This window comes from Pseudorasbora parva, chromosome 17, assembly GCF_024679245.1.
Source record: "Pseudorasbora parva isolate DD20220531a chromosome 17, ASM2467924v1, whole genome shotgun sequence".
In the NCBI taxonomy this organism is placed as follows: domain Eukaryota; kingdom Metazoa; phylum Chordata; class Actinopteri; order Cypriniformes; family Gobionidae; genus Pseudorasbora; species Pseudorasbora parva.
The window spans coordinates 11,524,528-11,548,175 of NC_090188.1; the positions used below are offsets into that span (position 1 = coordinate 11,524,528).

The following is a 23,648-nucleotide window of genomic DNA, read 5'->3' on the forward strand; positions in this document are numbered from 1 at the left end:
TCTAAAGATAAACAATTATCTTCCATAGCTCTGACAAATATACATAACATTTGAGTAAGACATTCTTATTTACCACATAAACCATAAAGAATCAGAAATACACCACCATAGGACTAAAATGTAAAGCAAATGAGCTGATCGCAGTACTGTGATATTGGAATCTATATTCTTTCCGTACTTAGGTTCAGTAGAGAAATGCTGAGTCACCAAATAAACCAAAGTTCTCTCAAATCAATACTGACACACAGCATCAGTATTCTGCACTAATCTGGCAGCAATTCACAAAGTAGCCTGTAGTGGCTGGTGAACATCGAGCACATTCTCACTGGCTGGTCTCCCAGCTGTGCTGTCCTGGTTTAGTTCACCTCTCCATGCTGCTGCTTCAATGACAAGCGATGTGATGCTCAATTAAACCTGACTCACTTTCTAACAAATCCCCACCGAGAGGTTCAGACAGGTTAAAGTTCACAAACACAGGACAGACTCCTACTTTAGGCATCTGACCTACATGAAGAAGAGGTCATACTCAAAGGTCAACCAATTTAACACTTTGAATGTCATCAGGTTTTGATAATTAAAAAATAATAATAATGCAAAATACAATTGTCATCAAAAACAGCTATTTAAAGGGATTCTGTCATTATTTACTGACCCTCATATCATTCCAAATCTAGAAGACTTTTGTTTGTATTTGAAACACAAATGAAGAAAGCCCATACCACTAAAATATGACTCTTCAAAAAGTTATAAAGTCATTGTAAAAGATATCTACATGAACTGAGTGGTTTACTCGAAGCCTTCTGAACAGACAGGATCTCTTTTTATATGATGAACAGATATCACCTTATCTTTTGTGGGGTTTTATTTATTAGGTGTCACTACCAAAATGAGATGGAAAAAAATCCTTGCATTTATCTGCTACAAGTAGTTGTGGTGCAAGTGCAACGCTAAAGTGTTAAATGACTTTTGAGAAAAATATGCATGTATGTAATCCACATATGGCTTTATGTACACCTATTTCTTTCTACATGGACCACAGGAAATCCCTCCTGCTCTATAAGGACACATGATAAGAGTTCCACAAAAATGTTTATGGATGCTAAAAATAAACTACTAACAGCGTCAGATAGCTGAAATTGCCCTATTCAGTTAAAAGCTTATAGCTACATAATTAATATTTTTTTCTGTTTGAGCTGGTTTTAGTTTGCACCCAGGCCAAGAAAGAAAGTAAGATGATGCACTAAATTGATGCTGCTATTTTAACATTTCTGTTTATTAAAGAATCTTGAAAAAAAGTGCATTACATTCTCCACAAATTAAGCAGGGCACTATGTTGTTAAGAGCAGATCCTTTAAGTCCTGTAAGTTGCAAGGTGTAGCCTCCATGGATCTGACTTGTTTGTTCAGCACATCCCACAGATGCTCAATTGGATCTAGGGAATTTGAAGGTCAAGTCAACACCTCAAACCCGTTGTTTGTGCTCCTCAAACCATTCCTGAACCATTTTTGCTTTGTGGCAGGGTGCATTATCCTGCTGAAAGATGCCACAGCAACCAGGGAATAGCGTTGGAGTGCACATCTATGTTTAGGTAAGTGGTACGTGTCAAAGTAACATCCGCATGAATGGCAGGACCCAAGGTTTCCCAGCAGAACATTGCCTAAAGCATCACACTGCCTCTGCTGGCTTGCCTTTTTCCCATAGTCCATCCTGGTGCCATGTGTTCCCCAGTTATGACGCACTAGCGCCCGGCCATCCAGGTAATGTAATAGAAAACGTGATTCTTTAGACAAGGCCACCTTCTTCCATTGCTGGGTGTGATGAACTGTGTTTTCTGACACCTTTCAATCAGAACAGTTAACCCCCCACCCCCCAAGGCCAATACAGTGCAATTGCTCCCACTGTTAAGTGCAATATCTCCTAAACTCAGGTGATTACTTATAATATTTATATTTTTTCTTACCACCCAAATGCTCAAATTCTATGTCTTTCTGACTAAATGTAACCATGACCTTATACTGTTTATATTTTTCTTCATATTTTTCTTCTTAGAATTTTTTTATTACGGTGTTGTATTTATATTGTTTATGTGCACTGGAAGCTTCAGCAGCAAAAACAAATCCTTGAGTATGGAAGCACATTTGGCAATAAAGCTCTTTCTGATTTCTGATTTCTGAACAAGCAAGTCAAACTTGCTTAAATCCTTAAACTTGCTTATTTTTCCTGCTTCGAACACATCGACCTTGAGGACAAAATGTTCACTTGTTGCCTAATATAGCCCATCCACTAACAGGTGCAGTGATGAAGAGAATATCAGTGTTATATATGTCATAATGTTATGCTTGGTCGGTGTATATACATATATAGAATCATTTAATATGGTATGACAAAAAAATATATATTTTAAGTTGTAATATCTCATATGTTTTTTGAAAAAATAAAATACAGCCTTGGTGAGCGTAAGATACTTTTTAAAAAACTTTTTATTAAATATGAAACCACATGATTTACAATGATTGGTCAATGAATTAGAAATTACTACAGCTATATGTTTTCTTGTGGATTTGAGAGAGGGATTGGCTCAAAAACAAATACACATTACTGATTCCTCCATTAACAGAGCAGCAGCATCAGACCTCTCCCTAAAAATAAGCTAAGACGACAGAACGCCCAAACAGCATGAGGGGAAAAAATATATAATCAACAACCATGCCTTTAAATCAAGAGTACTCAGTGGAAATATGTCTGCCCCCCTCACAGCTTTATATGACAGCTCGTCTCAGCCGTGAATGCTGTGATTCAGAAAGTCTCCTGGAAATGTCAGGGAAGTTTTTGGACAAGGTGGTTGTAGTGAAATAAATCAGAGTTATGGGGTGGGAGGAGAGGTTTAGTGTTTGTGTTGTTGAGGAGAGGGGTAATAAAATTACTATGGGGCTTGAACTGAACCCCAGAGCTCACAGGCGGAGCTGCGAAAACATCAGAAGCCAAAGAGACCATTCCTCATCTCCTGGCTCCAGTGAAGGGGTGGGAAGACAGAGTCAGAGGGTGGACGCCACACCACAGAGAGAGGAAAAACAACTATTTCTCTTCTTTTTCCAACTGTCTGCACTTATGGTAAAAAGTGAATAGCAGTACCATTCATAGAGACAGTTTATGGTACACCCCTACTTTCTTTTAATTTTGGAATGGGAAAACACACGACAGAGAGAGAGAGAGAGAGAGAGAGAGAGAGAGAGAGAGAGAGAGAGAGAGAGAGAGAGAGAGAGAGAGAGAGAGACAGACATAGAGAGAGAGAGAGACAGACATAGAGAGAGAGAGAGAGAGAGAGAGAGAGAGAGAGAGAGAGAGAGAGAGAGAGAGAGAGAGAGAGAGAGAGAGAGAGAGAGAGAGAGAGAGAGAGAGAGAGAGAGAGAGAGAGAGTCAGCTGATGGAGGGGGCTGAAGAGGGAACAGCACCACAGGCGATCTGGCAGAGTCATTCACTAAACTCCATCCACATGGGCTCACAGTAACTCCACTTTCCACAATTACACAAAGTGCAAAATTTCTCTCACACACACGTCTGGTTCACTATCTTTGTGGGGACTCTCCATAGACGTAATGATTTTTATACCATACAAATCCCCCTACACTGGCCCTAAACCTACCTATCACAGGAAACATTCTGCATTTTTACTTTCTCAAAAAAACTCCTGTATGATTAGAAGCCTTTTGAAAAGTGGCGACCGTAGGTGATCTCAGGTTTTACTATCCGTTTTACATTTTGTCCCCACAATGTCATAAGGACACACATACACAATACGGCAATGCTGTTGAAGTTCATTTGATTTTATTAATTTGAGAAATGGATTGTAAATGTGTTGCACTTTAGGACTAAAGATTCAGAGAAGCATGGAGATGGAGAGTTGTGTATAGGGCGCCGGGGGGGGGGGGGGGGGGGTGACATCATATTTAGGCCAATCCTGAAGTTATCATCCCCCTGGTTCCTTCGACAAAAACCCAATAGGACTTTTCCATGTGCTCTGTGACTGTGACCAAGTTTATGATTCTTGCACATTTTGCTCATCAAAATTATCTTTATAAATAAACACAACTTTTATGAATTTTGAAGCCTAAATGCAAACAAGCAAATAGCAAAAAGCTAAAAGAACTACACCACAGTCTCATGTGAAAGCGCTGTGTGTGAAAAGGTGGCTGTGAAAGCGGACGAGTGAGAAGATGTTTATTGTAATGGCATTTATGTTGTAGAATAAAACATGAAAATGTTTTCATTCAGGAATTTAACCACTCATTCAGAAAATGCCTTGATTTTGGGGCAATTCAATAATTCTAACTTTTTTCCGGGTTTTAGGACTCATTATTGCAGCATTCTATTGCAGAGATAAGAAAAGAACAACTATTACTTGGTATAGGCTCTTTACACTGACTAATATTGTGTGCTGGCAAGAGTGTCACAATAAAATAAAAGTTACTGTGTGAAAGTGAATTCCGCTGTCTAGAGTACAATCACAGTGCTTACGCTTTTTGGAGAAACATCATCAGACCTCACTGACGTTCAAAATATAAAACACTGAGTGTGCGTGTGTGTGTGTGTGTGTGTGTGTGTGTGTGTGTGTGTGTGTGTGTGTGTGTGTGTGTGTGTGTGTGTGTGTGTGTGTAGGTTGTGGTTGCTAAGAGCTTGCATCATACCTTTAATAATTGAAATTGATACATTGACAAATTCTTAAATAAAAAACTTATTTTAATTACATTTTAAATATTAAAAACTATTTTACAAAATATTCATTTAAAATGTTATAACTAAAAATGGCTAATTATGCTGACAAAGGGCTAATGCTTCTGTTGAAATGTCGATAACTATAAAGAACACTATATTAGAGTTCACACCAGCAGATGATGCTGACGTTTATGCTTGTCTGCCGCTTAAAATGCTCAAGCTTGATACAACAGCATGGATTCTGATTGGCTGTCAATGTTTTTATCCTTCATCAGCTGGATAAAATCATCCTGAAAGTGATTCCAACTGTGATTATAGCTGTGGTGTGCACTTTGCTATAGTGAATGATTTTTAGAACTATATCTTTATCACTATCTTTATACTTATTTTCATTGGTGTGACTGTGAACAGACCTTAACAGTGGATATACAGCATGTATGGATTTATAAAGTGATGGCAATTATAGAGAATAATCAATGTAAATGTACTGTCACATGCAGATGCCAAACATTATTTGTCGCTACTAGAATCTAATATATAAATCCACCTCAAAAAAACAAACTGAAGAATGAGCAAATCAAGATTTCAAACTTTGATTGTGTGCCAATAAGCCTTTCTACACAATACATCAGTGCAAGTCAATGGAATGTCAGAAAATGTGTACTTCATTTAATGGGACCTCCGCACTCAGTTCGGCTCGTTACTCTTAAACACTGCCATCCTGCCAAATGCTTGCTCCGTTGGTCAACACATTCCAAGCTGAATACTTGCCTGTTATAGATGCTGCTTGATCAACATGTCAGCTGTCTGGACGAAGTGGTCATAATGGACAGCAATGAGACAGTATTGTGTCTGCTGGACCATCTCCTGACACCCTGACCTCATCTCATTACCTTCAGGTACTTCATAGATGCCTCTCAACATGGGAACAGCAGAGAAGTAAACAAGACCATTGAGAGAGGTCAACAACATGGCTACATTCACTGAGGGCTCAGACGCTAATAAGTCTGTCCACCATGTGAGATGGGGGTGGTTAAGGACACAAAATGAGGGCTGTTTAAGTTGCTGTGCTATGCTGTGTGGACATAATCCCCTCGCAAAACGGGGCACTCTAAGCCTACATGGCTCTTTAGACATGCCTGGGAGACTGCCGTCATGGTTCAGCATGACTGGACTGAACATAAACCCTCTGGTTTATGTAGCCTGCTGTGCCAAAGACAGAGACGCATTATTCCGAGCTATCTGCAATTTTTTAACCGGAGGTTCCCATGCATCCATCAAAAACACAAGTGACAAATTCCACTGAAGATTGATTTCAGGATTATATTACATAGCTGGTAAAAACCTTCAGAGAGGACACCAATGTAGGATTTCTTCATCTCTATAATTTATTTGCTAAAGGGCTGTGGTCTTACCTTTTTTCCTAATAGGAAAACTTTAACACCCATAATACCTGTCGATTCAACTGTCAGAAGAGATACAAAAATGCAGAAGTATAATCAGTAGTTTTCACGCAAGCTCTGGAGCTGTCAAAAGGTGCTTTGCGTCATCCAGTGGACTTTTGCTGACAAATAAACGTGAATTTCTCGGTCCAGGTAACACAAAGTACAAGTAAACATTGGTAATTTACATATACTACAGACATTCAATACAAACTGAGTTGAAAATAGGCTAAATTACATTTTAAAATCTCACAAAAATACACAAAAAAAGACAATAAATTTCAGTGTAGGATTTGAAAACATGTTCATCATAGGAATATAGGCTACAGAAAAAAATGACCACAAATGTGATTAATGATGAATGCTAACTAAAATGTGTGCCATTACGTATATTTGGCCTCAACCCCTCCCTGTTGGATTGGTTTTGTGCGAGGTGGGCATGACCACACATAAACACACACAAACACACACACACACACACGCGAGAGGAATTAAAGGGTCAGTCTGTATAAATGGTGCTGACATACTGGTTAAACAGCTTTATTGCCTCCAAACACAAATCTCAGCCTCTCTTCCTTGCTAAAACAGATTGCAAACTTGGCATTCCTCTACCGTATTCCACTCTTGAACTAATGTTTACACACCCAATTACAGATCAGAGGTTAAAATGCAGGCAAGGTCAACAGTTGTAAAGCAGGAAACTCTGGCATGTCAAACAGTTTGCTTGTTTGTAGTCAGTGGGAGATGCACTGGACAAACCAGCAGCACAGCAGAAAGAGGTGAGAGTCAGAGCGTCCCTCGGGCAAAGCGAGCGGCTTGTCTCATATAATAACTCACATCACTATGGGACGCACTGTGCAGTGAAAACAGTCGTGAGCTGAAGACCCCTGTGTTGCATCAGCTTGGAGACTTAGATGGAGAGAAAGTGCTGCATGCGTTACATCTCTCGCAGGCCAAAGATCATAAATCAGGGGACGTACAAAAAGGACAGTGTTTTCATAATGTTTCTCTCTCAGTGTGGGGGTGTACAGAATTGCAGAGCCCTTTGACAGGGCAGATTCCTGACTAATGAAAAGCAGGCCAAGCACAAGTTGCTAGACTATTTCAGTAAGCCTTTGGTGCACCAAACAAATATTATTCTTTATAACTTTTTTTAAAATTATCAATGGCATTCATTTGTCCTGGTTTTCACCTTGTTTTTTAATATTTGTAACTTCAATGTGTGAAGCTTCAGGAGTCAGACAAATCCAGTTATTTTTAGCTTAACATAAACTCTCCATTTAAAAATTGCTATTTATTATAATATTTTTTCATTTATCATCATAATCATAAACTTTTATTGTATACTACACTGTTATTCTTTTAGTTATTTACCTATAGCGGCTAATGAATCGGAAATCTTGCATGTTAACAGAAATTGGCTTACTTCCTAGTTCAATCATTACCAGTCTCAGAATAGTTTTAACATTGAATTACCAAATATGGCAATGGTAATGTATTTGTTATTGGAGGACTAGATCTACACTTGTTGATTATTGCTGTGGCTGCTGGAGAGAGAGTATGGACTTGCTACTGCTATAGATACACAGACACACTGCTATGAGTATATAAGATATCCTGCTGCATAAACTGACAGGACCGTTCGGTTCACTTGTCTCGGTTCAGAGCATGTGCGTCTGACAGAGGGTGTCCTTTTCACGGAAAATAAGAGGTGTGAGTGGACATACAATAAAAGAAGTAAAATACAGTAAAAGTGGAGTGCTGCAGGCCATGTCACGTGTAGATGGGAAAGATAAGGAAGGCTGGCCAGAGTTGGAGGATGCGGCAGCGTCGTATAACGCCGACTCTACAGTGCGTTGGCAGGGCAGAAAACGTGTGTATGGAGAGCGGGAGCCGCGCACACCCGTGCATTCACACTGCCAGCGCTTGTCTCGTGCAGCTGAACCGCGGCTTGTGTATTGCAAATACAGACGAATATCATCCATTCTGTCACCTTTTCCGGTGTTCTCCTCTGACACCTGTTATTCTCCTGCTTTGATTTATGATGGTCAGCATATATCTGCTGCAAATGCAAATGTTCGGGCTTTGTTTGTTTCTGTTTGATAGAATTGTAAATATATCTATTAAAATGCTGATATTCTGCTCTATAACTCCTCCCTGAACCTCCCGCTGCCCTGTATCTCACTCTCTCATTGGCTGTCGGTCATCGCCAATGCAATTTTCAGTCAGAACTCATTTCACACAGCAGGAGTTTCAATCGCCGACAGCTCCAGATATTTATGCCAAATATCTCACCGGCGTCTGCAACTCATCTGCGATTCTCTCTGATTGCGTGTTTGATTATTCACACTGCGTGATTGTCACTCGCGTGCACAAGCACCGATCTGCCTATTACCTCAGGCTTTTGTCGGCGATTTTACAAAACCTGTCGGCGACTCAAAATCAGGGCAAAAATCGGGCAGTGTAAACTAGGCTTAACAGCCATAAATCTTGTAGCAGTGGTGGAGGGTTTCAGAGGAACCCTGTAAGCTGCAGGACCAACTAACACTGTACCAGACTATTTAAATGTTGAGCAAGCAATCTCATTGGCTGCAGGATCAGCCGAGGACAATCAGTGAAAGCCAATATGGAAGAAATGTAAACTGCATTTCCTCAACTGGCCTCTAGGGACAGGCTCCAGAAGGGAGCAGAATCTCATTGAGCCCCATGTTAAAATTCTCAACTTTACAGCAGAAAAAAACATGTTTACAGCCTGGTACAAATCGTGGTTTTGGCCTATAAGGCTAATTTTGACCTTCATGACAAATGTGAGGGGGGTGAATTTTTTTTATAACTCATTCGTTTCCGTTATATAAAGCCTTAAGGTTCTGAATAATTAAGGGCGTGGTTACAAGTGGATAGTCATTTATCTGCCGTCTATAGTCATTGAGTCACCTCAGCTCCGCACACATCCCGCTTTTTTTTGTGCCCATTTTCTGTTATCTGGGAGAGACACACAATGACTCGCTCGCAAGATGGCAACGCCCAGCTCGCCCCTACTTTAAGCTTCAGAACAGCTTATCGGAATCCTATGGTGACGTCACGGACACTACGTCCATATTTTTTACAGTCTATGATTGTGCCATGCGATAATGATGTGATTTCTTGTAGATTGCCTTTGCCCCTCTAGATTTTCATGACTGAACTAGATATTTTAAAGAGGTGATAAATGCCCCAAAATAGTGCTGTGTCATTGCCATAAATTAAGTCATGAAGTCTACAATAATAATCGCACCGATTATTCTTATTTATACACGCAGGTGAGCTTCTCACAAAAAAAACAAAAAAACAATTCAGCCTAATTAACAGCAATGCATTTGCATAAGAATTTGTTCATAAACTTCAGCAACCATGTTGCCAAGGTTAGTAATTTGCATAAAATATAGCTAAACCCATCTACATAGAAGAACTTTCTGCACAACCTTTCATCATTCTCAGTGACATTGTGCACACACAGCAAGATCCTTGAAACAATGGAGTTCTTTCTCAAAACGACTTAAAACACAATAAACATATTAAATACTTTTAAACAGACAGAGATTACAGACCTCCCATTAACCCAGGGGTGTCCAATCATGCTCCTGGAGGGCCACTGTCCAGCAGAGTTTAGCTCCAACCCAAAATAAACACACCTGAACCAGCTAATCAAGGTCTTTCTTGGCATACTAGAAGCTTCCAGACAGGTTTGTTGAGGCAAGTTGGAGCTAAACTCTGCTGGACAGTGGCCCTCCAGGACTGAGTTTTGACACCCCTGGATTAACTATTATTAGACATATTTGATGAAATATATGTTTAATTTATTCTTTACATGTTTATGTGTGTAATGTGATTGTGTGTATGTGTGGTTTCACTTGTTTCTAAAATTAAATTTTTTGAAAAATGTCGAATACATTTTAGTATGAAAGGTATAGAATCATGAATTGTTTATGAAAATGCTCATATCCAAATTCCACTTACAAATATGTGGGAACGTATGGTGAATAAATAAGACCTATTTTCTTTCTTTTGCAAACACGTCTCCTTTCGGTGTAAATTAGCTCCATTATAAATTATATATAGCCATTCCAATTGAGAGGGTTAAAACAAAAATTAAACTTATCAGTTATTGTAACTACCACAAAAAATTATTATTGTTTCATTATTATCCCTAAAATTGCAGTGCATCGCTAATTCTCTCATCATGGCCAAAGTATGCTACATAATACTGGACACATCACTGGGAATGACGTCTTGTTGCTAAAAGACCTCCATAGAAAGTGAAGGGTCATCTTTGTGGGAGGAGCTAACAGACTGTCACTCTCATTGTGCTGACTTCACACTCTGAGGTCAACATCACAGCGGCCAGCACTACACTGACATCTTGACTATGGGTTTAGCAGAATAATGGCTCCTCGCAGCTCTCATTATCAAAACCCATTCAATCACTACGATTGATTCATTTATTCTGTGTAAATGAATCTGATTGAACAGCATTTCTGCCCAAATTAAAACTGGTCAGTGTTCTCTGCTCTGTGATAGATTGAAAATGAGGGATCCAATCAACAGATAGGCCTATCGACCAGAGCAATGCAGAGAGTACTGCTCCTATTTGCAGAGTAACTACATGTGACATATTAGTAGAAATAGAAAGACGAAACCAAGAAAACAGAGCTGCATAGTGCATACATTGATTTTCTCTCAGGGATATTAATGTTTGGCTCCTCCCCCAACAAGATACAGATCAACTGCTTCCATACACCCATAAATAGACACATACACTTATGCATATCTCAGCAAATCTGTCTGCAAGTGGGCAGGCTTAAGAACACTAGATCTACTGTCAGGACTCCAATCACATAAAAATACAATTTTTCATTGAAAACATAGACAGCAAAGTATTGGTGAATTTAATAAATGGCTATGTTAGAGCAACTAAATCAAAGATGCATGGGATTCTCTGAGCCATGCACTGAATTTTTCCCACACTGAACATATTAGAGATAACCTCGTAAAATTGGTGCTTTTTCAAGCATGTTCGTGTATCGATGTGCATTTCCAGTCAAGACACCAGGAGGCAAGGTTATAGAGCAATGCCTGCCAAAAGCCATCCAACATCCTATGAAATTACAAACTCTATCTCCATTGATCCGGTATGATGCCAAATTCATTCATTAAAACAGGTGCCCTCTTCATTTTATCAGTCTCTATATTTGTCAAATCAAACACCTACTGGAAGTTAAAATGAAAACTGATTCAGTGAGGCTGTTGGTTAAAAGTTATATGAGCAACATGGAATGTATGTCATTTAACCTAGTGATCAGTGATTCCCACACACTGTCAGCAACAGCTGTTCATGCTGTAACCAGCCTTCCAGCACATTGACTTGCCTCTCTCCACACTATAAACACTCTGACAGCTCATGTGAGTGATTCCCCTCGGCTTGACGCATAAAAGCAGTCTGTTGATATTAAACAGCCTGCACTTGTGAAATTATAAAACTACATGCAATACAACTACAGAAATGTACTGCATACAAAACAGTTCTCTCTTGGGAAGAAAGCAGAGAGATTAAAATACTGACAATGTATACTTTACATTTGATTTTTCTCCACAGAGAGGATATATATTATTCAAAAATAGCTTTAACCCCTAACCCCTGAAGCTATATATTCTATACTTTAAAACCTTTAACTTCAAGGCCTGAAATGAAACAGCTTCCAGGATAGTTTGTCAAATATAGACATTGCTATCAACTGTAAGGTACACAATCATAAATGGTTTCCCATAGAACAACCAGTGCATTACTAAATATTCCACGGTCTACTGTTAGTGGTATTATAACAAAGTAGAAGCAATTGGGAACAAAAGCAACTCACCCACAAAGTGGTAGGCCACATAAAATCATAGTGTCATCAGTGGTGCAAAGCATGCCACCCCTGGACCCTAGAGCAGTGGAGATGTGTTCTCTGGGGTTGTGCTTGGCCCCTTCGTTCCAGTGAAAGGAACTCTTAATGCTTCAGCATGAGCATACCAAGACATTTTGGACAATTTCATGCTACCAACTTTGTGGGAACAGTTGACTGCGAGCCAGGACTTTTCATCCAACATCAGTGTCTAACCTCACAAATGCGCTTCTAGATCAATGATCAAAAATTCCCATAAACACACTCCTAAACCTTGTGGAAAGCCTTCCCAGAAGAATTAAAGCTGTATAACTGTAAAGGGTGCCAACTCCATATTAAACCTTACGGATTAAGAACGGGATGTCATTAAAGTTCATGTGTATGTAAAGGCAGGTGTCACAAAACTTCTGGCAATATGGTGTATATGGCACAGTGAGAAACTGAAAGGACATATATTTGGAACTGGGTGGGTGAAACGATTATGAAATATAACTTTGGCAACCACCCACTTCCATCCTAAATATTTCCAGTGGGATGCCTGAAAGCAGCTGGGAACGCCGGGCCATATGCAGTTCCAGGATTCAGAGTTTCAGTATATAGGCAGTGCCGGTGGAGCAGTTAAGACCTTCAAAATCATAAAGATGGTTATAAGTACAAGCAATGGTGCATGAATTCAGCATATCCTGTTTCACATATGGTTAAAGCCCTCAAAAAGACAGATAAACTGCTAAATATGTCTCATAATAAGACTGGAAGTCCAGAGAGAGGTTTCGCTGACAGTGTGAAGAATGTCTTTATAACAGCAGAATCGTATCTAGTCTAATATTTCATCTTCCACTGATGGGAGATGGGACCACAGGTTCCTAGAGTCTTACATTAAGGGACTGTGTGTTTTTAGTTAATAAAATTAAAATTTTCAGTTGGCCAAATTAAATTTCTGTGAATTGATTCAATTTAATTCAAAGAAATTTTATTTGGCCAACTAATTTTTTTTAGATGTGATCAGTCACTAGAAAATTTTCAATTGGAGACCTGATTTTTTTTTTACAGTGACTGTTTTTGAGCATGACAGATAAGTTGTTATTGTAGTGTGTTTATTAAGTTTAGGCACTTCAGTATCTTGGATGGTTGGATCGTTAAATTAAAATTGTTCCAGTGATTTGCTAAATGGGATATTTTACTGATTTACATTATGACTAAGAATAACAATGCTTTACATTTAACACAACATATACCAAAAGCTGTTGACTGCACACAACAGTTGGCTTTCTAGATAAAAAACAACAAAACTCTCTAGAATATCACTGAGAATCTAAAAAAAAAATCTACCTGAGAATAGTTGATAAATGTTAGATAAAAGACCATTAACACACCAGCAAAACCTTTAAAAGCTAACGGTTTTGTGAAAAACACACACAGCATTCATTCCCATATAACATTAAGGGTAATTTACACACAATTACCATACAGTGCATAACACTTGGCAAAGGTGAGATCTGAACCTACTGTGAATAAACTACAAGGATTTGTGAGAATGTGTTAAATACAAAACTCAGAGCTATTCACACAATGTGTCTCCAGGAGGGACGCTCCACATGCTGTAATTAAAAAAGACACTGGGATGCCATAATTACTTTTGCTGAGTTAAATTGGTGTTGGCCTACATAATTATGACCTTTGTAAGATAAAGCACTCAGTCACTTCACTCTCACAGCCAAACAAACAGCAAAAACAACATGCATAAGCACAAATGCAGATGAACTGAGATGAACTTATATTCTAAAAATCTATCAGTAAGAGAATCTACAAATGTTGCTGCAATGCAACATTTTACAGTTTGAATAAGTCAAAAATAAAGTTTAACTTTTAATCCTACTAAAGTAGACTACACATTTATCTAGTGAGATTTTTAGCATCAACTGTTGCAACAGCATCTCATAGATAGCTACAGTAGTCCTATCTGTTTAAATCTTCAAAACGAGTGACAAACAGTAGTTTAAATTAGGTGATATTGAAACAACAGCTTCCCATTTAATTCAATGTCAAGGCTTTTTTTTTTTTTTTTTTTTTTTTTTTTTTTACAAAAAAACAAAAACAAAAACACCAATAATGCAAGTCACTTTCCACTGTTAAAATAGCCATGGGATACTACGGGCTAGATATGTCTAATATAATATCTAATGAAAAGTATCCGCCTAACGTTACTAGTATCTAGTGAATTTTGTGTCACTAGTATCTAGTGAAGTTTAAAATAAAACCTTTGTAGGCAGTAGGATTACTTAGGCTACTAGTAATAAAAGTACTAGCCTACATTAAGATACAAATAGCCTGTATTATAGATAATTGCTTATAAGCAATGCATGTTAATCAAAAACAAAACAAAAATAGACAAAGCATCTGTAACGCTGTGGGATAAAACTTTTCAAAGCAAATTTAAGTCACTCACCGATGACTACGTGAAGAGCGCTTGAGCAATAGCGTCCATAAAGAATCAACGTTTCTGAAGAAACTGTGTCCTGGTATTGTCAAAGCTTCCCGAGGCTGGTGAAGTTCACACAGATCTGACCCGCCGTTTCTCTACGCTCATCTAAAGTGGTACAAACTCCCGTTGCTGAAGGTTAATACGCGGAGCCTCTGCGTCCATCCTCCTGGAAGGGACTGCTGCAAACTGCCTTGAATCCCACTGCTCCCTGCCCCCCTCGCTCCACACTGGACCGCCGCTGGCTGAAGCGCGAGAGTGAGTGAGCATGCCTCACATTCGGTCCCGACCGCTGATCTGGAGCGACAAGCTATGGGAGAGTGGCCACGTGCAGGGGGCTCGCGACAAACGACACGACACGCTCAAGTTCACGAAGCACCTTTAACTGTATTGTAAATAATGGTGAACGTCGAACCAACTGTAAACAGACACTGCAGAGTGTGTTTTAGACACATTTAAAACTGACGCTAAAATATCGACTACGATCAATTCGTAGGCTATAGTCTATAAAAGTCACGATAAACTCAATGTACAGGGAATAGCCGCTCCCTGCTTTGTCAGAGGTTTAAGCAAGGTCAAATGAAGCTGTTGCCAGTCCAGTATGTCCAACCATTAGTGACAATATATTTGTTAACAAATTTATTGTTTGATATTTTCGCTAGGCTATATTTTACGTTTGCAGTTTTGTAAATTGCTTTGTTTCATAACTTTTTTTCTGTGTAAATCTGCTGGAAAATAAATCCTACTCAGTGAAAAAAATATATATATTTTAATTATTTATCACAACTTTTTTCTCTTTGTCACTCAAATTAGCTTGTCATTTATGTGGTTCAGGAGGTCCTGTCAATCTTTTTTAGGGCAACCAGGTTACTTACTAGGTTAAAGGCACAGTATGTAATTTTTTTTGGATTAAATGTGTCATGAACTGCCTTTTTTTTCTTTTTTATACTGTTGTCTGAGGTCAACTAATGACGTTTGTGTGGTTTTTACATTCAAAAACATCATAACATCAATAAGTTATAGGCTATTTTCTACACTGGTTTTGAGGCTGTCTTCTGAACGCTGGATTTTGACGGGCCTGACGCACTGGAGACTTAAGCTTGGAACACTCTGCAAAATCAAAGAAATTTGTTTATTTTCTTGAGGTGGCAAGTACATTCTATACTTCAAGAGAAAAGCAGGTGCCGATCATCTGCTTTTCTCCGCATTAACTACGCCCACATTAAATATATGACCAATCACACAATAGTTCTCGGACACACGCAAGAAAAAAGTTCTGCTCAGGCGATGTGTCGAGAACAAGCTGCGAGAACTCCCGAACCAGGGCTGCGAGAACAAAATGACGTCTACTGATTGACTGTTTACTAGAAGCACGCACACGCGCAACTCGGCCGTCATTATATTAAGCCCCGCCCACCGACTCTATACACAATGTGATTGGCCCGAACAGAGTTTGGTGTTTACAGCTCACAAGTGAATTGAGAGTTGCTAGACGACACTCACGGCAAATTAGATTTGCTGCCGCTAGGGTGCGTCTAGATTTCTAGGCTAGCCCTTGAGGCTTGTTTACAAACAATTCCGCAGTGAAATGAAGCGAACACACGTATACACTGTAAAATCCAATAGTTGTTCTTACTTAGACTTTTTAATTAACTTTATTTTAAGTCCAATAATTTGTTGAATTTAAAAATATTTAATCTGAACTATTTGCATTTGTTACTCAGAAAACCCAAGTAAACTTTACTTGACTGGTCTGAGTACCATTTTGCCAAAGGAAAAATAAACAAACAAAAAAACAGGTGGGCGGGCAAAAGGTTAAGGTGGGGCAATTCTTAATAGACTTTTCACTAATTTCCTCTACTTCTGCAGTCATCGTTCTTCTTAGTTGCATTCACTCATTTTCCAGTCATCTTGAATGTTATTGAAAATACAACTAAATACTTTGGGAGAGCGTCACATAAGCTGACTTCATAAATTTATGTTGATTTACTAAAATTTCTCACCATTATGGTGATCAGTGTTCCCTTTGGTTTATTAATTTATATTACTGTAAGTATCTTCCTTATATATATATATATATATATATATATATATATATATATACACATCTACATACACACACACATGTATATAATATATGTAATATATGTAATAAATATAATGCCTCAATACAAGTAATGCCCCACATAGTCCTTGTTGTTTTCTGTAACTGTCTATTCTAAATCCCCTGGCCAGGAAGCATCTTTGAAATATGATTCATTATTTGTTTGAGGTAAAGGACTAAATAAGCACAAAGGATGAGCCTTAAAGAGCAAAGGAGTGGTATTTGTTATATCATAAAGGTACAACATGTTCTTGTCCAGTGACTGCTCAGGGCAAAAACATTACGTTAATTGACTGAACTTTTACATAATTTCCAAATATCTGACAGCATCAAAGACAGACACACACACGTCACAACCATTCAGTTAATCAAAAACTTTATATAATTGTCACCTTAGAATTATAAGGTTCTATTTGACATTTTCGGCAAAATTTAGTAATTCACATATTATTATTATTCTGTGACAACTTATTTACATTATAAGTTATTTATAACTCATAATTTAAAAACATTTTTTAAAAAGTTGTGCACATTTTGGGACTTTTTATTTAGAAAACGAAAAGGTTTGCTCTACAGTCAAATGGAATGCAAAAATTTTGAAGTCAGTATCTCAAAACCTCTCAGAACAGAAGGGGGCGAAATATCTACATATGTTGTATATATACAATAGTGAATCATACACTATACTGCCAAAAGTATTGGGACACCCCCTCCAAATCAGTATGTATCGTATCACTATGTATCACTGGTATTATAACAATGTGGAAACATTTGAGAACAACAGCAACTCAGCCTCAAAGTAGTAGGCCATGTAAAATCACAGAGCAGGGTCAACACATGCTGAGGCGCACAGTACGCAGAAGTCGCCAACTTTCTGCAAAGTCAATAGCTACAGACTTTCAAACTTTGTGTGGCCTTCAAATTAGCTCAAACACAGTCTGTAGAGAGCTTCATGGAATGGGTTTCCATGATCAAACAGCTGCATTCAAGGCTTACATCACCAAGTGCAATGCAAAGCGTCGGAGGCAGTGGTGTAAAGCACACCTATACTGGACACTAGAGGATTGGTGACGTGTTCTCTGGAGTGATGAATCTCGCTTCTCTGTCTGGCAATCCAATGGACAGGTCTGGGTTTGGCGATTGCCAGGACAATGGTACTTGCCTGACAGTATTGTGCTGTGTAAAGTTTGGTGGAGAGGGGATTGGTGTGGGGTTGTTTTTCAGGGATTGGTCCATTAGTTCCAGTAAAAAGGGACTTTTAATTCTTCAGCATACCAAGACATTTTGGACAGTTTCATGCCCCCAACTTTGTGGGAACAGTTTGGGATGGCCCCTTCCTATTCCAACCTGACTGCACACCAGTGCACAAAACAAGGTCCATAAAGACCTGGATGACCAAGTTTGGTGTGGAGGACCTTGACTGGCCTGCACAGAGTCCTGACCTCAACCCGACAGAACACCTTTGGGATGAATTAGAGCTGAGACTGTGAGCCAAGCCTTCTCGTCCAAAATCAGTGCCTGTCCTTACAAATGCGGTTCTAGAAGAATGGTCAAAAATTCCCATAAATGTCTTCACTTGTGGAAAGCTTTCCCAGAAGAGTTGAAGCTGTTATAGCTGCAAAGTGTGGGCCAACACAACATTAAACCCTATATATTAAGAATGGGATGTCATTAAGTTCATATGCATGTAAAGGCAGGTGTCTCAAAACTTTTGACAATATAGTGTATATACAATACTAAAAGAAAGGCTGTAGGTGGCTCACTGGGGTTCTCTGCAGAACAAAAGTGTCCCATTATTCATTGTTTATAACTTGACTTTAAAGCCATGCACTATAACATAAAGAAACTATAAGCTAAAGAGTATATAAGTAGCTAAAGAAACCATGAATAATGGCAGTAATCATGCAAAACAAAACATAACCAACAGCAGATCAAATGACATGTGAATAAGCTATCATCTTTAAAAAAAAAAGAATCAACACTGTTACTCTAGCTCCGTTTTTTACTATATGTCTACTATAGATACCATAACTTTCACATTAGTATTCACATAATTCCACAAAAGTATTCAAAGATTGTGGAAAATGTGTTTATATCAAGTTCATATTAATTTTGACTCCAACACTGTGAGAGTTGAGATTTAATTTTTTTGCATTCACTATAGATGTTTTATTTGTTGTCCCCATAATTTTATCTGATCATATTAGTGTAATGATGCACTCTGAAGGAAGCGTGTGAGCAGATGGTCCAATGAGCATTTATCACTGCCGGCCCATCATGCATTTCACTGCATGTTTTCATGCTTCTGTGGATTCTTATATGCATTCATTCAAAAGCAGCCACTTTGAAGTAATGCACAATATATCATGATTGACTCTTACAACTGACTTAAATATGAAAAAAAAAAAAATTGTGTTTACACTTGGCAGTTTAATGAAATGCAACTGCAGATCTGGTTTAGAGCCATGGATCGCCATAAACAAAAATAAAGGCTCTTAGTTCATATGAGTTCATTAAACTAAAATGTCATGGGGCTCAATTAGACATTCAGTTTCAGAGCAACGTAGCAAGCCTGAAGGGAACATTTGCATAATTCAAAACCTGTTAAATCAGCGGAGCGCACTGCAGCATAAACATTCTCACATGTATACTGTACACTTTTGTACTGTACGACCTCTCATACAATCTCTTTGTCCACTAGCTTCCCCATATGTGTAGAGTAGACAAAGACAAAACTAGGCCAATAACAGTCTATTTTCTCCCTCGGCTTGTTTGAAGCGCTGTTAATTGTTGTGTTGTCCTTTTATAATTTGAGACTTTTATTTAAATATGAGTAACAAAGTCAGTTATTTCACACATTACAAATTCCAGAATAATTGAAATAAGATATAATTGCAATAGATATTCTGTCTTTTTCAGACATGGGAAATCATTATTATTATTATAAGTGAATTAATAATAACTGAAGCTGCTTTTTGTCCCCTTATGCTTGGGAAAATCAAATTGGATCCGGGCTGTTGAAAGAGGGTGACCATCACTGTGAATTATTATTATACCCTGTAGACACTCCAGAACTGTCACACACATTATACAGCAGCAAAGTGCTTTGAGATAACTGTCCACTGTAGTCTCCATATTGAAGATTATTTAAATCAGTTTCAAGCCTTTAAATATGTATATTACAGACAATAACATGGCAGACACAACACTGACATAAAGTAAAAACCTCAACATATTGTGAGGCATTAATAGTCAGTTGAAAATTTATTTTTGTCGAATTTTGCAACCCATATTTACTCTTAAAGTAAATGTAATCCTTGGACCCGTTTTAAATTGAAAACGACAGCCAGGGCATCTCATTTCTCCAGCCAATTTCTCAATCATTACAATATTGAAGACAAAGATGGAAAGAGAGAAGGGAGAAAGAGAGATAATGTGCTGTTTATCTGGCTTCATTTAACTTTTCATATCATAAGTATCTCAGGTTCAGAGTTTGATGCATTAAAAATGGACATATTTTGCAGGTGTGATTTATAACTGGGGAAAAAAACTAAAAAGTATTTTTTTTCATTATAATTAAAAAAAATATTTTTATTTTATTAAAACAGAATTTAAAAAAATAGCATTGATAGGATGGCAAAGTCATTTCATTTTCCATATCTTGGTCAAATTCTGCTAAAAATTGTTACGTCACAGACAAAGGAAAATGGTGCGAGGACTCAAGTGCAGAAAAATTGATAATTTATTAACAAAATAAAACAAATACAAAAACACCCATGAGGGGGCTAAACACATAATAGAACATAAACCAAAAACATACCAAAAGAAGTCACTGGGGAAACGGGAGACGTAGACATGAAACAAGGATCCGACACAGACTGACAAACACAAGGAGTGTATAAAGGGAAGAAATCAAGAGGGGGCAGGTGGGAGAAATGAAACACTAATCAGATAACAAGGGGGAGGGATCAGACAATGACAGGAGCACATGCTTAAAATAACAAAACCCACAAGTGCACACAAGACAGGACAGGCATGTGACACTACCCCCTCCTTACGGAGCAGCTACCAGACGCTCCACTAGGGACGGGAGGGACAGACCAGGGCGGGACGGGAGGGACAGAGCAGGGCGGGACGGGAGGGACAGAGCAGGGCGGGACGGGAGGGACAGACCAGGGCGGGACGGGAGGGATAGACCAGGGAGGGACAGACCAGGGCGGCACGGGAGGGACAGGGGAAACAGACAAGGAAGGAACAGACAAGGGAGGGGTCAACAAGGGGAAAATGGGGAAAACAAAATTCATGAGTTCAGGCGCCCAGGGTAGCGCGGTCATAGCAGGGCGCCGGGTCGGCGCAGGCAGAGCAGGACCCACCAGAAAACGATCCACCGGGACCCCTGGCACACAATCCACTGGCACTGGATTCCCTGAAATAGAGACCCCCGGAACGGTCACGGATGAAGCCTTCCTTCTCCGTTTCGAGACCACCGGAACTGTCTTCCTCTCCTTGGCCACTCGCTCCTGCTGGCGAGCGAGACCCTCCACTATCGCCTCAAAAGTCCACCCATCATATATGTTCCTAAAAAGCTAGTCCATGGGCCCATCGAGTGCATAAAAGAAAAGGTCCTTAAGAGGTCCCTCATTCAGCTTCAATCCCTCCGCCACTTCAAGAAACTCGACCGCGAACCTCCTCAGATCGGTCCCATGTTGGCTAAGGTCTGGAACCTCAGGATGCGCTCGTAGTGGGGGCACGAGACAGTAGGAGCAGGTAGATGGGGAGAAACCCTCTTCCACTGAGTCCTCGACATTGGTCGGATCCTTACATCACAGACAAAGGAAAATGGTGCGAGGACTCAAGTGCAGGAAAAATGATAATTTATTAACAAAATAAAACATAAATACAAAACAAACACCCACGAGGGGGGGTTAAACACATAATAGAACATAAACCAAAAATTCAACAACATACCAAAAGTCACTGGGGAGACGTAGAACTGAAACACTAATCAGATAACAAGGGGGAGGGATCAGACAATTACATGAGCACATGCTCAAAATAACAAAACCCACAAGTGCACACAAGATGCATCTGTCCGATTGGCTATATGGTTAATACTAATATTTAGCCCAGTGTTTATGCCAATGCGTTTATTCCATGTACATTGGCGTTGTGACCAATTTTTGGAACCAGTGAATTTGGACCACCACCATGTCATCATGCTTATTTTAAAAATATGTATAATTTACTTGTACCAAGGTCCTCATGATAAATGAACAGATGGTTATGTGAAAAACAATAAAAACACACAAACACACTGTTTTGTTTAGTTTGTTTTGGATGCAATGGCCTGAACACTAAATTTATTTACCACTTTTTAAGTCATTTTCTCAGAAACATCCCACAAAGTGGCCAGAATAATCAATGTAATGTAAACAGATATAATCTGAATAACAAAGACAGGATTTTTTTTTGTAATTTGTTGGAGAGAGTTTACAGAAATCTCTTAGGGTTTTGAGGATGAAAAGCATTGCCACATTTTATAATGCCTACCATATTTTCTGGTGAATTGCCCATTTCACAAGTGCTCCAATAATGAATCAGAACAAAGTACACCATCATCACTTTCGTCAAACAAGCACCAGAAATAAACAGAATCACTAATTTATAATTTATTACAGATTTTCCAGATGGAAATTTTCAGTAATGCTTTGCAGATTGAGGTACATAAGAGACGCAATGTCAAAGATTTAATTATGGAAAATAAATCTAAATCGATCTATACGTGAGAAGAGTGCAAGCACCAAGGGTACTGGGCAGCATACTGTACATATCCGAGAGGGATCATAATTACTCTATCAAGTGACTTCAAAGAAAATCCAAACATAATGAGTGCAGAATAACACTAGATTCTGAGCCGGACTTTAATTACTTCAGCTCCTCTGGAAAGCTCTTACCAATAGCCTACATTCTTGCCATTCCTGGGATTGTACATGGCCACAAAATAGGATTATACATTTATTTAAATGGGTGGTTTCCCGGTAGGGTTTGCTTCATTTGGGCACTGCAGAGCAACTTGACAGTGAGCAGTTTTAGTCGAAGTAGACTAGTTCAGAGTCGCTCATTGTGAAGCAAAGCCATTGTGTGGCTAAATTAAGCACCCTTTCAATTCAAAGAACCAGTCTGTAACCCTCACCCAAGCCCCAACCGACCCACTGAGTGGCACCACAAAAGTGTCTTTGCTTACAGAGGAGCATTGTGCATATAGTTAAGAGTATCTGGCCCTTTTCATGGTATGGTGAACTGCTTGATTATGCCATTGCAGACACCCAAAAAGGGACAAGTGGAGCCTCAGATCAGCAGTGAGAGATTTTCAGACACTAAGGCTCCGTTTCCACTTTGTTTCACTACTTTGCAGAGTTGTAGAAGTGGAATGAGTGCAGTGTTAAGCAGCTGAATCCTACATTGTTTAGTTGCCAAAGCTGTAAGCACAGTGTTCCATTACTGTCAATGGTGTGCACCGCAGCATCCTGAATCTGTGTGATTGTGCAAGTTAAACAGGATGTGGCATAGTTGATCTACATGGGCATTTTTTTATGTGAGAAAACATTTGTGTGTGCACATGTGTGTGCTGTGTATGTGTCACTGTTACATAAGTGCTCACTGCTGTCCTGAGGGGGGTGGAAACCAAGAGCTGCAGCTTACTATGAAACGTCTGTGAAACAGGCCCAGATCTTCTGACTTTTTCTGCACTATTTTTAGGGGAAATCTGCAGGAACAGGTTTAAAGATGGTTGCAGACACCCAGAAATGTGCAAGAGGGAGTTGCACATTTGCATATTTGAGTCAAGTGGATTTGTTGCATGTAAAAAAAAAAAAAATAGCAACAATTCAAGGCAAAAATTTAATATTTCTGTGTACAGTACCTTGTGAAAATATTCATACACCTAAATTTCTTTCCACCTTTCTTTTTTTAATGAAGAAGCCTTACAT

The 23,648-nt window shown here is 38.9% G+C and overlaps 1 protein-coding gene across 1 annotated transcript in view; it reads right to left on the minus strand.

The window, feature by feature from the left end:
* lzts2a (leucine zipper, putative tumor suppressor 2a) overlaps positions 1-15,077 on the minus strand; it is a 77,495-nt gene extending 62,418 nt beyond the window's left edge. The window contains exon 1 of the mRNA XM_067421124.1: positions 14,523-15,077. The gene's annotated coding sequence lies outside the window, so the exon portion shown is untranslated. The remainder of the gene's footprint in view (positions 1-14,522) is intronic.
* Between the last annotated feature and the right edge of the window lie 8,571 nt (positions 15,078-23,648).